Raw genomic sequence first — 16,074 nt, 5'->3', positions numbered from 1 at the left:
AAAGACTGGAGGTTCAAGTTCACCCAAAGGTGCCTTGGGAGAAAGGCCTGGAGATCTGCTTCCAAAAAAATCGGTCATTGAAGACCCTATGGAGCACAGTTCTACTTGGTCGCACATGGGGTCACCATGAGTGGGAGCTGGCTCAAAAGCAACTCTCACGCCAAGCACAACGCAGGGTGTTTTGTGTGTATTTTCCTTCATCCAAACCAACCTATGAGGTAAGTATTAGTCTTTCTCCCCCTAGCTCTACCAAGGTCCCCACTTCCCCAGTGAAGAGAAAACGGAAGATCCAAGAGGGTACATGTACAGAAGACAACACATGCCCTAAATTCCCGAGGACCTAGCTTACATCATGGCTCCACCTTCTAACTACGTGACCCAACTATGTCACCTTGAATATGTTATTAACATCTCTGAGCCTCAGTTTAATCATCAGTAAAATGGGGATAATACTACTTACTTTCCAGATTGTTGCAAAAATTAAATAATTTATGTCAATCTCCGAGCACAGTGCTGGTAAACCACACATAGTAAATGTTCGTTCTCCTCCCCCCATTTCATTAAGATAAATTATTTACTCAACAGACAGTGGAGTGTCAACTGTGTGAAAAGGAGAAGGAATGAAATTATGGAAGCCCTTTATCTGCCAGAGTCCCTGGGTGCAAACAGTTAATGGGCTCAGCTGCTAACCAAAAAGTTGGACATTCGAGTCCACCCAGAAGTGCCTGGGGAGAAAGGCCTGGTAATCTGCTTCCGAAAAATCTGCTGGTGAAAACCCTAAGGAGTACAGTTGTACTCTGACACCCGTGAGGTCACTACGAGTCAGAGTGGACTGGTTTTTATTTGCCAGAATTTTACTAGGTCCTTAGGGTGTGGTGTGGAGATTAACAAAATGAATGTAACAGAGTCCCTGCCTTCCAGAAGTTTACAACCTAGCAAGCCAAGTCCACAAATAACTGAATGCCAGGTGATCTTCGATAAGAGCTAGGTAAGACAAAGGCGGGCAAAGATAAAGAGCCTTGGGAGTTTAGAAAGGGGAGGGAGGAGGGATGCCGGAAGAGAGATGGTACTCCTGCTGGCAGCCAAGGAAGGCTGAGAGGTGACCTGTGACATCTGAGATGTGAAAATGGGCAGGATTTGAGAAGCAGAGCTAAGATAGGAGCAGGCTGCTTCTAGTGGAAAAGGAGGGTGGGGCCTCTCCTAAGGCCGACTCTGCTAGGAGTCATAGGATATTTATCAATAACACTCTTCTGGTCTGCAAGTACAGGATCCAAGGTGGCTGCAAATTCTTTGCTACTACTCCCATTGAGAGGTGGAGCCTATTTCCCCTCCCTTGCATCTGGGCTGGGCCTATGACTCAGTTTGACCAACAGAATGTCACAGAAGTAACACCGTGTGACATCTGAGGCTAGGGCATAAGAAGAACATAGTTTCCGCTCAGGTCTCTTGGAATGCTCGCTTGAGATACTCCCTCCCAGAACTCAACTGCCATGTGGAGGGGAGGGAAGCCCAGGCCACACGGAGAGGTCACATGTCGGTGCTTAGGTTGACATCCTCATCAGCTCCCAGATGATGGGGGGCGGGGGGCACCCTGGCTGTCCAGCCCAGCCAAGCCTTCAGACAACCACAATAGTAGGAGACTGCCCACGCAAGAACCACCCAGATGAGGAGCACCCTGAGAGGTAATAATAAATTGTCCTAAGCCACTGCATTTGGGGGTGATCTGTACGCAGCAGTAGCTAGCCAGAACGCCAGGTCTCTGCTTTGCTAAGCTGGGGTATCACCAGGGAAGTTGGGACAAGGATCATACTAGAAAAGGATGAGAAAAGAGGTGAGGAGAGAAGGAACCGTGTATCAGAGAGGAAGCCATGGGGATGGTTAAACTCTCCCAGTAGCCTCCCGCCCCGCACTTGCCTCAGCTCTTCCCAAGGTGACGCCAGATCAACCTAACTCATAATTCAATTTACCCCCCGGGAAACAACTGGGGGAAAAAATCAGTACATGTAAAGATGTTTAGAGCAGGGCTATTCATAACAGCAACAAATTGGAAACAGCCCAAATTCCCAGTAATAAGAGAAGAGCAATACAGTAATGGAGCAACCTGGCAGAATAATGTATTTAAAATGACAAATTTACGGACCCCTGTCATACCTGGAAGCGTTTATATAAAATAATGCTAAACCAAAAAATGCATGACACAAGATAACAGATACACACTAATTACAACTATGGGAAAACATTAACAAAGATGGGAAAGACGCATGGAATAAGACATAAAAAAAAAAAGACATATAGTTCAGTATTTATTTTTCCTTTTGTGGGCAACGTTGATTAAAAGTACCAACCCAACTTCCAAATCTTAAAAATGGGGTCCTACTGCAGGGGATTTGGAAGATGACGATATTTTGCAAGACTGGAATACCTCTTTGTCACCCAGGGAATTTGGGGCAGGGGATGAGGAGGGTCTAGCTGGATGACAGGGATGACAGGAACGGGAAGGGGAGGGGGCTGTGGCATTGCACAGCAGGGTAGCTGAATGTTAGAAAACAAACCCACGGTGTTTGCTGAAACAGCGCAAGGAGAAGGACTCCCACAAAAGCCACCCATTATCCCATAATTATTGTCTCTCTCGTGTCTGCAATTAACGGCTGTCTGCTAGCGGCTGCTGGGGTAAATAAGTGTTCACCCGCATTACAGTCAATCCGGCAGCTGAAGCGCCAATTAACAAGCCCACTGCAGAGACACTCCAGGGCCCAGCGCCACTGTGGGGAGGGAGGGATGAGATGAGATAACACAGGGCCTGGGGACACTCCTGTCCCAGAGGCAGTGGGAGGGATGCTCAAAGCCATATCCTGAGCCCTAGTGTAGAAGCCAGTCTTGCTCCAAATGAGCCAAGCGGGGGAAGGAGGTGCTTTGTCCCCAGGGACGAGCCCAAGGGCACTGTGTGTGCCCCGTGTGCTGACCAGCCAGGCTCCAGAGCTGCCTGGGAGTCCATGGAGGGAGAGAGACGCCAAAGAAGATCTCGGAGGTGCTGTCCCCTCCAGAGTTACGAGAGGAAAGAAACAGAGGCAAAGAGAGAGGGCAAACAGGGAGGGTACGGATTGGTTTGTCTGTTTGTTTAAACAGCCACCTCCACTGATTGACACTGGCCTTTGGCCCTTTTTCTTAAGCATCAAACTCAGAAACACAGAAAAGGAGTTTACATCAGAGAAGTCAAAGATGGCTTTGTTTGTTTGTTTTTGTCCAAAAGAGAAGGGCAAGCAGCAAACAGCTGATAGGAGGCACCCCAACTCCTTTCCCAGGGATTTGGGGAGAGCAGGAGGGTCCTAAAATCCTGCATGGCACACCAGGTGCCTGGTCATGGTGCTGCACCAGCCCACAGCCAGCAGAGCTCAGGCTGCATGACAAGAGGCATCCCAAACTGCCTGTGAGCCTCTGAGATCAGAGATGCAGAATCACGCATGTTCGAGATTGTCTGGCCCAGACCGTCTGCTTCACACTCCTGGACTCGCACTAGAATCACCCAGAGACCTTTTTAAAAATACTGATGCCTGGGTTCCCCCCAGGAGTCCCTGAGTAGGGCAAACAGTTAATGTACTGGGCTGCTAACCTAAAGGTTGGGGGCTCAAGTCCATCCAGAGGAGCCTCGGAAGAAAAGCTTGGTGATCTCCTTCTAAAAAATCAGCCACTGGAATCCGTATGGGACAGTTCTACTCTGACATATGCGGGGTTGCCAGGAGTTGGAATCAACTCTATGACAACTGGTTTGGGTCGCACAACAGAATCTCTGGGGGAGGGGAGGGGAGGCCCAGGCACGTGCATTTCTTTAAATCACCCCAGGTGAGGCTGATGGCTAGTCCAATTCCCTCAACTATGGATGAAGAAACTGGAGTCCAGCAGCAATACCTTGCCAAAGGTGACAAAGGCAGCAGGGAGAGAGCTGGCTGGAGAACCAGCTCATGCGACAGGGAGGAAGGGGCTCATACGCAATAACTGGCCAAAGGAACAGCCTCTAATGGTGCACTGCGGGAGTTTGTTCTTGATCCTCCTTTGTTCCACATTTTTTCCCATGATTTGCATACAGACTAAGATGGCATGGCTATCAGCTTTGCTACTGACAAAATTCGGGAGGGAGGGCTAACACAGTTTTGGCAGAATCAGGACTCCATATACTGAAAGAATGGCCTAACATTAGCAAAGTGAAATATATCATAAATGCAAAGCCCTACATTTAAAATTAAAAGATATCAATTGTACGTACAGCCCGGAAGTTAAAAATATGCTCAAAAGGATGTTATTAATAAAGTGGAGGGAAAAGAAATATAGTTTCTATTTAAAAAAACTGCATGAACCTGGAGGGATTGTCCCTGGGGGCACCTACACCATTGTTTTGCCCGGGCACAAACACGTGGAAGCTGGAAAACCATAAGCTGCAGTCTAGGGTTTAATCTTAGAAGCATCTTTCCACCATCTGCATCCCAAACTGGTGACATCTTACCATCTTACCAAGTGTGCCTGATCCTTATCCCCCTCTCCGAAATACTTGGGGCTTTTGTATATTTAAGGAACACTGGTGGCTCAGTGGTTAAAGCATTTGACTGCTAACCAAAAGGTCAGCAGTTCGAAACTACCAGAGTGCTGCGGAAGAAAGAACGCTGTGACAGTCTGCTTCTGTAAAGATTTACAGCCTTGGAAACCCTATGGGGCAGTTCTCTTTCCAATAGGGTCGCCATGAGTTGGAATCAACTCAACGGCAACAGGTTTGTATCTTTGGGGGATTCTGATATCTGGTCCAGGCTTTTGAAGAGACGGCAACTAACACCAGCAACAACAAAGAAGGCTTTGCAGGGGATGAAATAACGATTGCTCTAAATCAGCCTGAAGAAGACACAGATGGAAGATTCCCATGGAAACCTGCAACATCACTGAGAAAAGTGTATTTCGGAAAGACATATAATCTTGCTACTAGCATTCCAAGAAGTACGTGGCGAATGTGGAAAGTCTGTGATCAAATATTCGGGAAATAGTTATATATCCTTCTCCAGGGGTCAGTATCAGTAGGGCTGATTTCAAGATCTTGGGAAATCGGGTTCTCTCCCCCTCATCCTCATTCCTGCCCCAGGTTGAATAATTTAGAGCAGTGCTTCTCAAACTTCAATGTGCACAGGCATCACCTGAGGGATTATGAGAAAACATAGCTCCCGACTCAGGAGGTCAGGGCTGAGGCCCGGGATTCTGCATTTCTAACAAGCTTTCAGAGGTCGGTGGTTCAGTGATAGAATACTCGCTTTCCATGCAGGAGACCCAGGTTTGAGTCCCAGCCGATGCACCTCATGAACAGCCACCGCCTGTCTGTCAGTGGAGGCTTGGGTGTTGTTATAATGCTGAACAGGTTTCGGTGGTGCTTCCAGACTAAGATGGACTAGGAAGAAAGGCCTGGTGACCTGTGTTGGAAAATTAGCCTGTGAATACTGTATGGATCACAATGGTCCAATCCACTGGGCAGCATTTTGTACCGTTGTGCGTGGGGTCGTCAGAAGTCAGGGGCTGACTTGACAGCAGCTCACACCGACAATGACAACAACAAGCTCCCTGGTAATGTAAATGCTGCTGGGTCATGGAGAAAGCAAGGACTCAGGGGACCTGAAAGGTCTACCTGTGAAGCCAGGCCCTCTGAACATGCTTGGGGCACCTGTGTACCTTCCGCCAACAGCTGGGAAATGGAAGAAGTGGATGAGTTGGAGTTGGAGGTAAAGAGGGCCCCAACTGTGAGCTCAGCTCCCTTGATGAGCAAATGCATCAAATGAACAGAGAAGGTGAAAGAGACCCACGGAGTGAGTGAAAAGACCCGTGGGAAGGGGGATTTTATTTCAGCCTAGTGTGGGTCAAGGGATTTTCCAAAGAGAACACTGGATCACACAGTGGCACTATAAAAAGATCCAGCTGCATCAATGAGGGTTCACATGTATTTGGACCTAATGGAAGTGAGGCTCTGGGCTCCCTTTGGCATTGACCTTCCCTCTAACTCAAATCACATCTTTTATGTAGGAGAGGGGAGGTCTAAACCTAACAGCTGTTCATGGGAAAAGACCTGAGGGTTTCAGTCCAATAAGCTCCATTTAAACACCAGTGGTTTGCAAATGTAGACTGAAGTAATGGAAATACACTGTCAGGTTGGAGGGCATCAGAGTCCCATGAACAGAACACATCTGGAGAGCTGTGTTCAATTCTAGACAGCTTATTTTAAGAGAATATTAAAAGCTACCATGTACTAAGTTGCTTCTGGTTGCCAGGCACTGTTCTAAGCTTTTTACATGTATTAATTGATTTAATGCTCTCAACAACCCTATGAAGTAAGTAACATCATTACCCACATTTTATAGATGGGTAAACTGAGGCTTTGGAAGACAGCTACCTGGCCAACTGACTGGAAGAGATCCATATTTGTGCCCATTCCAAAGAATGGTGATCCAAGAGAATGCAGAAATTATCAATCATTAATATCACATGCAAGTAAAACGTTCCTGAAGATAATTCAACAGTGGTCGCTGCTGTACATTGACAGAGAACTGTCAGAAATCCAAGCTGGATTCAGAAGAGGACATGGGATGAGGGATATCATGGCTGATGTCAGATGGATCTTGGCTGAAAGTAGAGAATACGAGAAAGATGTTTACCTGTGTGTTACTGACTACACAAAAGCATAGGCTGTGTGGATTACAACAAATTATGGGTAACATTACAAAGACCGGGCATTCCAGAACACTTAACTGTGCTCATGAGAAACCTGTACCTAGACCAAGAGGCACCCATTCGAACAAAACAAGGAGATACTGCGTGGTTTAAAATCAGGAAAGGTGTGTGTTAGGTTTGTATCCTCTCATCGTACTTATTCAATTTGTATGCTGAGCAGATAATCCGAGGAGATGGGCTACATGAAGAAGAAAAATACAGCATCAAGATTGGAGAAAATTCATTAACAACCTGTGATATGCAGATGACACAACCTTGGTTGCTGAACAATAAGAGGACTTGAAGCACTTACTGATGAAGACCAAAGACCACAGCCTTCAGTATGAATTACACCTCAACATAATTTTTTTATACAGAAACAAAAAATCCTCACAACTGAACTGTGATAAATGGAGAAGACTAGCATCAAGGATTTCATTTTACTTGGATCCACAACCAACGCCTACAGAAGCAACAGTCAGGAAATGAAACAACATACTGCACTGGGCAAATCTGCTGCAAAAAAAACCTCTCTCAAGTGTTAAAAAGCAAAGATGTCACTTTGAGGACTTAGGTGGGCCTGACCCAAACCATGGTATTTTCAATCGCCTCAAATGCATGAGAAAGCTGAGTAAGGAAGACCAAAGAATTGATGCCTTTGAATTATGGTGTTGGTAAAGGATACTGAATATACCACGGACTGCCACCAGAAGAATGAACAAATCTGTCTTGGAAGAAGCAAAGTCAGAATGCTCCTTAGAAGCGAGGATGGGGAGATTTCATCTCACATACTTTGGACATGTTATCGGGAGGCACCATCTCCTAGAGAAGGACATCACACTTGGTAAAGTAGAGGGTCATGGAAAGAGAGGAAGACCCTCAACGAGATGGACTGACACAGTGGCTGCAACAATGGGCTGAAGCATAACGCTTGTGTGGATGGCGCAGGACCAGGCAGAGTTTCATTCCGTTGTACATATGGTCACTATGAGTCGGAACTGACTTGATGGCACCTAACAACAATGACCTGAGGCTCAGAGAAGTTAAGAATTATAACTAGGGTGGCACAGCTAGCAAAAGGTGGAGCAAGTTGCAAACCCAGGCATACAGAAGCCAGAGCCTGTATTTTTCCTACTATGTAATGCCGTCTCTCTACACTTGTCTGAATATGATGTCTGGACGTGATGACAAACAAGTGAGCCCAGAAAAGGGTGGCCAGGTGTTGAATAGAACCAGAGGGTGGAAGTTAGAAAAAGAAAAGTTTAAGGCTAGCACTAGGGAAGAATACCAGTGAAAGCTGACCAGCGATGGGAAGAGTGGCTTCATGGAATGGTGCTCCTAGTCCCAGGCAGTATTCAAGTGGGGGCTGGTGAGTACATGTCTGGGACCCCAGCGAGGAAAGTGCTATTTGGGAGGAAGGCTGGACCAAATGAAACGTTGCTTCTGAAGCTGAGACTCTAAGTCTCTGCCTTCTCTTGGTCTTTCCATCTGGAAAAACAGACTGACACCGAAGCATACTGTTTACAGCGAGCCACATTTAGCCTGGACTTGCCCATCAATTCTGGTGTGTGCGATGAAGACAAAGTGACAGCAATGCCCAGACTGAAATTTGGCCAGGATGTCCATAAACTGAGCCAAGAGAAGAATTGTGGAAAAAATACGCAAATGAGCTTCTGCTGCCACCTCTGTTGCCCTGACCTCTTATCTCGTGAGTTTCTTCTCTAAGCTGGATGAAAACAGCTCGCTCCCTCTCAAAGCAATATTACAAATATAGAGGGTCAATTATACAAAGTATGAAAGAGATTCAGTGTTTCCTAACCCAAGTTACATTGTGGACCAGCGCCTTATCTAAGGAGTCCTGGGTGGAGCAAACGGTTAACATGCTCGGCTGCTAACTGAGAGGTTAGAGGTTCAAGTCCACCCAGAGGCACTTCAGAAGAAAACCCTGGTGATCTACTTCTGAAGAATCAGCAATTGAAAACCCTATGGAGCACAGTTCTACTTTGACACACCTGGGGTCACCATGAATCAGAATCAACTTAATGGCAACTGGTACCTCATTTAAATTATCCAAGTACCCCAGAAATGAATGAGAAAGGTGTATCTCCAAGGAAAAAAGGAGAGAAGGAATGGGCAAGGTATGAAAAAACTCCACCCTGCAAGCAATTCTTTCAGCCAGTGACTGGGAAGGTGTGGTCCTGGCTCTGAGCCAGAAGGTGGAAAAATTATCTGAAATCTCAGTCCATGGAAGGGCTTGGGCTGAGAGCAGCTTCATATCTGGAACGCTCTCTTGCATGTTACCCGCACAGAAGCATATTTTCAGGGAAGGGGGGGTATTTACCAAACCGAAAAAACCAAACCCGCTGCCATCGAGTCGATTCCCACTCACAGCGATCCTATAGGACAGAGTAGAACTGCCCCATAGAGTTTTCCAAGGAGCGCCTGGTGGATTTAAACTGCTGACCTTTTGGTTAGCAGCCGAGCACTTAACCACTGCGCCACCAGGTTTTCCGGTATTAACCAAGCACCAACTATTTCGAGGCATTATACTAATAACTGTGGGGGGGATACGACTGTATCAGATAGAAAGGTACACGTCAGTGAAAATATCAGACCAATGTCTATTCCCAACCAGCTGTTCCAGTCAGCAAAGGACACTTTAGAAAGGAGTAACTCAGTAAGTCTAAGCGTTGATGGCTGGCCTTGGTTCTGACAGCCCCATATTTAGAAGATGTTGGGCCCAATTGGGATGCTTCCCATTTAGATTAAAGGAAATCCTTCCTGGATCTGGAGTTGAGGTAAATCACTCTCCAACACTCCAGTTCTGCCACTCTGCCTCCTTCCAGCTGGACTTTGTAATTAGGAAAAAAAAAAAAAAAATTAGGAAGCCAGACCCTAATCAGGAAACCAGCAGAGGCCAGATGCAGCCCATCAAAAGTGATCTCAGCTCAGCCCTGTTTCTACTGGCCCAGGCTGCCGTTCTCAGACCCTTGGCCCATTTCCTTTGAGGTTTCTCATCACTAAGAGCTCCCTCAGGAGCCCTGGAGCACAATGGTTAAAATGCTCAGCTGCCAACCAAAAAGTCAGTAGTTCGAACCCATCAGCAGCTCCGCAGGAGAAAAGACCTGGCAATCTGCTCTTGTAAAGATTACAGCCTAGGAAACCGTAAGGGGCAGTTCTACTCTGTCCTACGAGGTTGCCATGAGTCGGAATCAACTCAACGGCACACAAGAACTCCCTTCACACTCCTATCCCGGACTCTCAGAAGTCTGATTTCTCCTTCTTCCGGCAGGTCCCAAGCATCTTGTCTCTGTTCCCTCTGAACCCCGGTGTACTTTCACCTGGGCCCAGCCTCACCATGGGGCTGGTCTGCCAGGCCCTAGCAGGGGCTCTTTCTGGGTCACCAGTGGCTCCATCTGCTCCCACCCTACGTCTCCCACCTCCCCTCCTCCCCGAAGCAGGTTCCCTCGACAACACCTCTGGAGCAAACCACTCCCTTTCTCTGCTGAGTCTTTGAGCTCCACAGTGAAGGACCAGAGGCACAGGGAAAATCTGCTCACCTGCCCTCCCCAGCCACTATCCACACTCACTTCTAACCCCCACAAACACAGTTAGGAGGAGAGTGACCACAATAATAAGAACAAGGATGAGCAGAAAGGTACAGGAGAAGAGTGCAGGGAAAAGAAGAGAATGAGGTAGCCCGCTCTACTGGCTGCCACCAGAGGTTAACCCAAATCCGCTGCCATTGAGTCAATTCTGACTCATGGCAACCCTACAGGACAGAGTAGAACTGCCCCATGGGGTTTCCAAGGAGTGGCTGGTGGATTCAAACTCCCAAACTATTGGTTAGCAGCTAAGCGCTTAACCTTTGCACCACCGGGGTTCCTGCCAGAGGTCACAAACCAAAACCTGTTGCCGTCGAGTTGATTCCGATTCATAGCAACCCTATGGTTAAGTTGGGTTTAAATGAAGACACTGGGTTTCCGGATTCAGAGCAGGCCTGAGCTGCAAAGGGAGGCGCTGGCTCCTACATGAGCAGAAGGGGCTGCAAGTACCGCACCGACCTATCTCTGAGCCTCCCTGAACCCCGGCTCGGCCCCAGACCTTTGCCTCAGCCCCTCTGTGACTCTTTCTGCACACGCTGAAGGCCCTGTGGTTAGACAGCCCCTCCCTATGTGCACATGAACACATGAATAACAGGGCACACAAACTCAGTCCTCAGAGGACTCAGGGTCTGGGCACCTGGGGAGAGGTAGCCACCTGGTCTGGGCAGCCACAAGTGAGTCGCGACTGATGGAGGAGCCATGACAAAGGGGAACTAAATAAATAATCCCTCGCACTGACTCACTGGCCAATACATCTGCATTCAAACATGGTCACTCAGACAAGAAGAGGGCCTGGGCAGGAAACATGGAAACATCCATAAATTTGGATTCCTCCCCCACCTCTCAAAGTGGCCTTGAAGAGGTGATTCATTCTCTTAGAAATGGGGGTTCTTCATACGTAAAAGGAGAGATTAAGTCACCTGGACACAGGATTTAAGTAGGAGGGAATCCAGCATTCTCAGTACATGGCAGAGGACTATATTTTTATGCAAATAATATGCACCTTCTACTTTTGTTTGCCAGCTGTGCCCTCCCCGGCCCCCATCCCCACGGCAAGATATTTTTGTAAGTGCTGCTATGCCGCTATGTCAAATTTTTTCTCACATGTTGCTGTTAAAAAAAAAAAAAGCTAGATGTTCAAGGGACATCTAGCTCAATTGGCATAATGTAGTTTATAAAGAAAATGTTCTACATTCTACTTTGGTGAGTGGCATCTGGGGTCTTAAAAGCCTGTGAGCGCCCACCTAGGACACTCCACTGGTCTCACCCCTTCGGGAGCGAGGAATATTGAAGAAAACTAAAGACACAAGGGAAAGATTAGTCTAAAGGACTATTGGACCACATCTACCACAGCCTCCAACAGATTGAGTCCAGTACAACTAGATGGTGCCCAGCTACCACCACTGACTGCTCTGACAGGGATCACAATAGAGGGTCCCGGACAGAGCTGGAGAAAAATGGAGAATAAAATTCCACCTCAAAAAGAAAGACCAGACTTGCTGGCCTGACAGAGACTGGAGAAACCCCGAGAGTATGGCCCCCAGACACCCTTTCAGCTCAGTAATGAGGCCACTCCTGAGGTTCACCCTTCAGGCAAAGATTAGACAGGCCCACAGAACAAAACGAGACCAAACGGCCACACCAGCCCGGGGGCAAGGACTGGAAGGCAGGAGGGGACAGGAAAGCTGGTAACAGGGAACCCAAGGTTGATAAGGGAGTGTGTTAACACGTCCTGGGGTTGTTAACCAGTGTCATAAAATAATGTGTATTAACTGTTTAATGAGAAACTAGTTTGTTCTGTAAACCTCCATCTATAGTACAGTAAAAAAATTAGCACAGTGTGCTTACAAAAATGCCTCGCAGGGGAGGGTGCAATCGGCAAACAAACATAAAAGGTATGCATTATTTGTGTAAAAATACAGTATATGGATGCAGAGGTATGTTTGTTTACTGTGGTGACTTGCATGTTGCTACGAAAGCTCCGCTACCATATTTCACATACTAGCAGGGGCACCCCTGTGGGATAGGTTTTAGTGGTGCTTCCACACTGAGACAGACTAGGAAGAAAGGCCTGGAGATCTACTTCCAAGAATCAGCCAATGAAAACCCTATGGATCACAACAGAATATTGTTCAATATAGTGCTGGCAGATGAGCCCCCTAGGTTGGAAAGCATTTCGACTATACGGTGGCTGCCACAATTGACTACAGCACACCAACAATCGTGAAGATGGTGCAGGACCAGGCAATGTTTCATTCTGTTGTTCATGGAGTCACCATGAGTAGGAACCAACCACAATAACACCACAAGAACTTCTCAATGTGAATTGGTTCGCCTTCAAGTGTCAGGCAGTACTTCCTTGCCCTCTGGTACAATCCTGAGGTACCAATTCTCCTTACTGGAAATGCAGCATCTCCCCAGCCTCCATTCACCAGGCATTGGTAGCCTCTGGGTGGCGCAAATGGTTAAGCACTCGGCTACTAACAAAGTTTGGTGGTTCAAAGCCAGCCGGGGTGCCTTGGAAGAAAGCCCTGGCGACTTACTTCCAAAAGATCACAGCCATTGAAAGCCCTGTAAAGCACAGTTCTACTCAGAAACACATGGAGTTGACAGCAACTGGTTTGAGACAGAAATGCCCACTCCACTAGAGTTCCCGCAGAATTCCTAGTCACACAACCACAACCCTAACCACACACAGGCCACACTGACGGCTTACAAAGGCACCAAGAGCCTTGAATATCAAATCAAGTGCCTGGACATGATGTTTTCTGACTGCTTTCATTTTCACAGCTGGAAATGTTGATGCCCAGATCAATGGGCACTGAGTAAATTAACAAGAAGCCCAGAGAGACAGCAACACAGCTGGGTTTGACGCTCCCCACCCTGAATCTCCTCTCAGGGCCACTGGCCCCGTTTTAGCCTCAAGCCCGACCACACTCCTTCCCAGCCCTCCCTGCAACACTGGGCAGGTCGAGCAGCTTCTAGCTGAGATTGTGCAGCAGGGGCCGTGTAGACCGACAAAAAGGAAATACACCCAAACAGAAAGGAAGTACCTTTCCGCAGTAAACACCTTGCCCGCTCTTCTGTTTTCCAAGGGCAAAGTCCACAGCAAAGTCCAAGGGAGGGACCGGCTAATGAGCCACCCACAAATGGGAGAACTGGGTCCCAAGGGATGGAGAAAAGCAGCTAAATTCACAGAGCGCGGTTGTAAATCGAACCAAACAGTATGAATTCTTCCACATGTTCCTGATTCTTATTCCAGGACTTATCTTTAATTTATTGTAATAAATATTTATAGGGTCAGCATTCTGCGTGGGTATTCCTGAGCCATGTGTGCCTCTCTCCCCCAGCCACTCCTAACCTTGGCCGCTTTATACTAAATCTTCCCCTCCCCCACGCTGAGCTAGCCTATGGTCAAGTCCACACTTGACAGGCCTCCTGCGTGACAATCATCTCCACTCTAACACAGGAGATAGACAGTTAAAAACTGTCTACTCCGAGGACCAGTCTAAGGCTTCCCTGTCAGAAACATCTCCCAGGAACCTGGGGTTTTCAGATCCCCCAGGACCATGACATCAAATTTGCTCTCAGTTATACCCAGTCTGTCTCAGAAACAGGAAAAGCTTGTTGGGATGGGTTGGGTTTAACACAGCTGGCTCCACCCCTTCTGTTCCCCAACTTACTCCCCTCACAAACACTGAGGGAACAAACACCCAAATTGCTTCAGGCTCCGCTTCACCTCTAGACAACTCTCCTCAGCAACCACTCTTCAGTGCCCGTGTCAACAGACAAGAGGCACCTGACTTCTGGGCTCAGCTCCACGCCCATGATTTTGAGGTGCCCAGGACAGATCCATTGGGGTCTTTAGTTTCCGGTCTCTCTATAAGAAAAATCCTTCTGTGCTTCTGGCAGCAAGAATAAGCCCGGGGCAACACATTCAGCAGACATGGGAAAGACCAGGAATTTCTCACACAGAGACCCCAGTTCAAGACTTGGCTCTACCTCTTGCTGCCTCTGTGACCTTGGGCAAGTTGTATGACCTCTGAGCCTTAGCTACCTCACGAATTGGAGTTGTTGTAAGGATCCAACCAGAAAACATTACATGTGAAAGAGCTTTGTAGATGTGAGAGAAGCTTGAGGTCCTGTCTGGGCCTGAGGAGTTTTGGTTTGTATTCTCTGAGTTTCTCACTCAGGGTAATGACCCATCACTGGGTGTGACAGCAAGCTGAAGGGTTAGGATTATCTTTTTTTTTTTTAATGAAATAGCCCAGACTAGACTGACTTGACAGCAATAGGTGCTGTGGTGGTAGACTACCCCTCGTAAGCTAGTATGCCCTACACACGGTAATGGTGATACACACATGTTGCTGGATTGTATGGAAAATGGATTTCCACTGGCTCGCGGTCAAAACAGTTCAATTAGATGTTACTTTTAAAACTTTCACACAGACATTCCCACCTGTATAAACTTGCTTCTGGCCCTCAGCAGATTGGGATGGCAAACCCTTTGACAGTGTGAGCCAGGCCCGGGTTCTCAAGAATTCTAACACCTTCCCCCCAGCCCCTGCCACCGGTACTTCCTATGCAAGCTATTCAGATTCAAAAGCATCCACCAAATGCAAAATCAACATGGCCAGACAGGAGGGGAGCCGCTCCCAGTGCTGTATCATGCGCCATGCCCTGTCCCAATCAACACCCGGGGGGTCCCTGTTAGTACTTCTGTTTTACAGGTGAGGAACTAAGCACAAAGAGGATATGTCGATTGTCTAGGGTCATGCAGGTGGTTAGCGGGGAGCCAGGACCAAGTTCTGGGCCTGGATGGTCCTTATCACTGCTGGAGAGTGCTCCTTCCCCTCCCCCCTTAAGGCTCCAAACTTGGTCTGCATTGGCCGAGAAGGTTCACACCACAACACACACACACACACACACACACACACACACACAGGATAGGAAACAAAGCAACATCCTTTCCTACCTGCCTTTCTCTGGCTTTCCCAATCCCATGAGGGACAGGGGAGAGGGCTGTGCTGGGGGCATCGGGGATTTGTCTTCTTCCTGGTCCCGCTCTTGCCCTTCTCTGCCTCTTCAGAGGCTCATTCATCCCAGCTCATGGTCCCCTCCCCCAATACCAGCTAACTGGTTGCCTGGGCAACCCAGCTTGGAGGTTGCCAGTTACCATGGCAACCCAGCATGGCCGCCAGGCTGTCTTGCTTAGGAGGGTCAGGGGACGAGCCAGGCTACAGAGCAGCTGGGATCTTGCAGACAGACCTGACCCAGGCGGGGCCTAAGTGACTGAGGGAATTAAGTTCCTGCTGTCAGGGAACCAGAGCCCTGGTGGTATAGCGGTCAAGAGCTCAGGCTGTTAACCAAAAGGTCGGCAGTTCAAATCCATTAGCTGCTCCTCGGAAACCCTATGGGGCAGTTTAGTTCTGTCCTGTAGGATTGTTATGAGTCAGAACTGACTTGACAGCAACAGGGTTGTTTTTTTTTTTAGTGGTCAGAGGACCACCTCTTGGTTTGCTGTGAGGCAGGCTCTCCCAGCTTGGAGCATCAGCCACAGGCCCACATCCCCAGTTCCTTCCACCAAGCCTGGTCCCATTCCCATCAGCCTTTTCACCAAAGCTCCGCCTCCAGGAAGGCTTCCCAGACTGAGCAGCCACTGGCTTTCACTCAGCCTAACTCTGGGCCCCTCACACTCCTCCCTTTATGAGTATATCTGGGAGTCAACATACATGCA

The 16,074-nt window shown here is 48.0% G+C and overlaps 1 protein-coding gene across 14 annotated transcripts in view; it reads right to left on the bottom strand.

Annotated features, from left to right (window-relative positions):
- The window catches only part of PLEKHA6 (pleckstrin homology domain containing A6), a 200,422-nt gene that overhangs the window by 127,093 nt on the left and 57,255 nt on the right, over nt 1–16,074 (bottom strand). The gene's annotated exons all lie outside the window — the stretch shown is intronic.

This window comes from Loxodonta africana, chromosome 20 (genome assembly GCF_030014295.1).
Source record: "Loxodonta africana isolate mLoxAfr1 chromosome 20, mLoxAfr1.hap2, whole genome shotgun sequence".
In the NCBI taxonomy this organism is placed as follows: Eukaryota; Metazoa; Chordata; class Mammalia; order Proboscidea; family Elephantidae; genus Loxodonta; species Loxodonta africana.
This window is presented reverse-complemented; position numbering and strand designations above follow the sequence as displayed.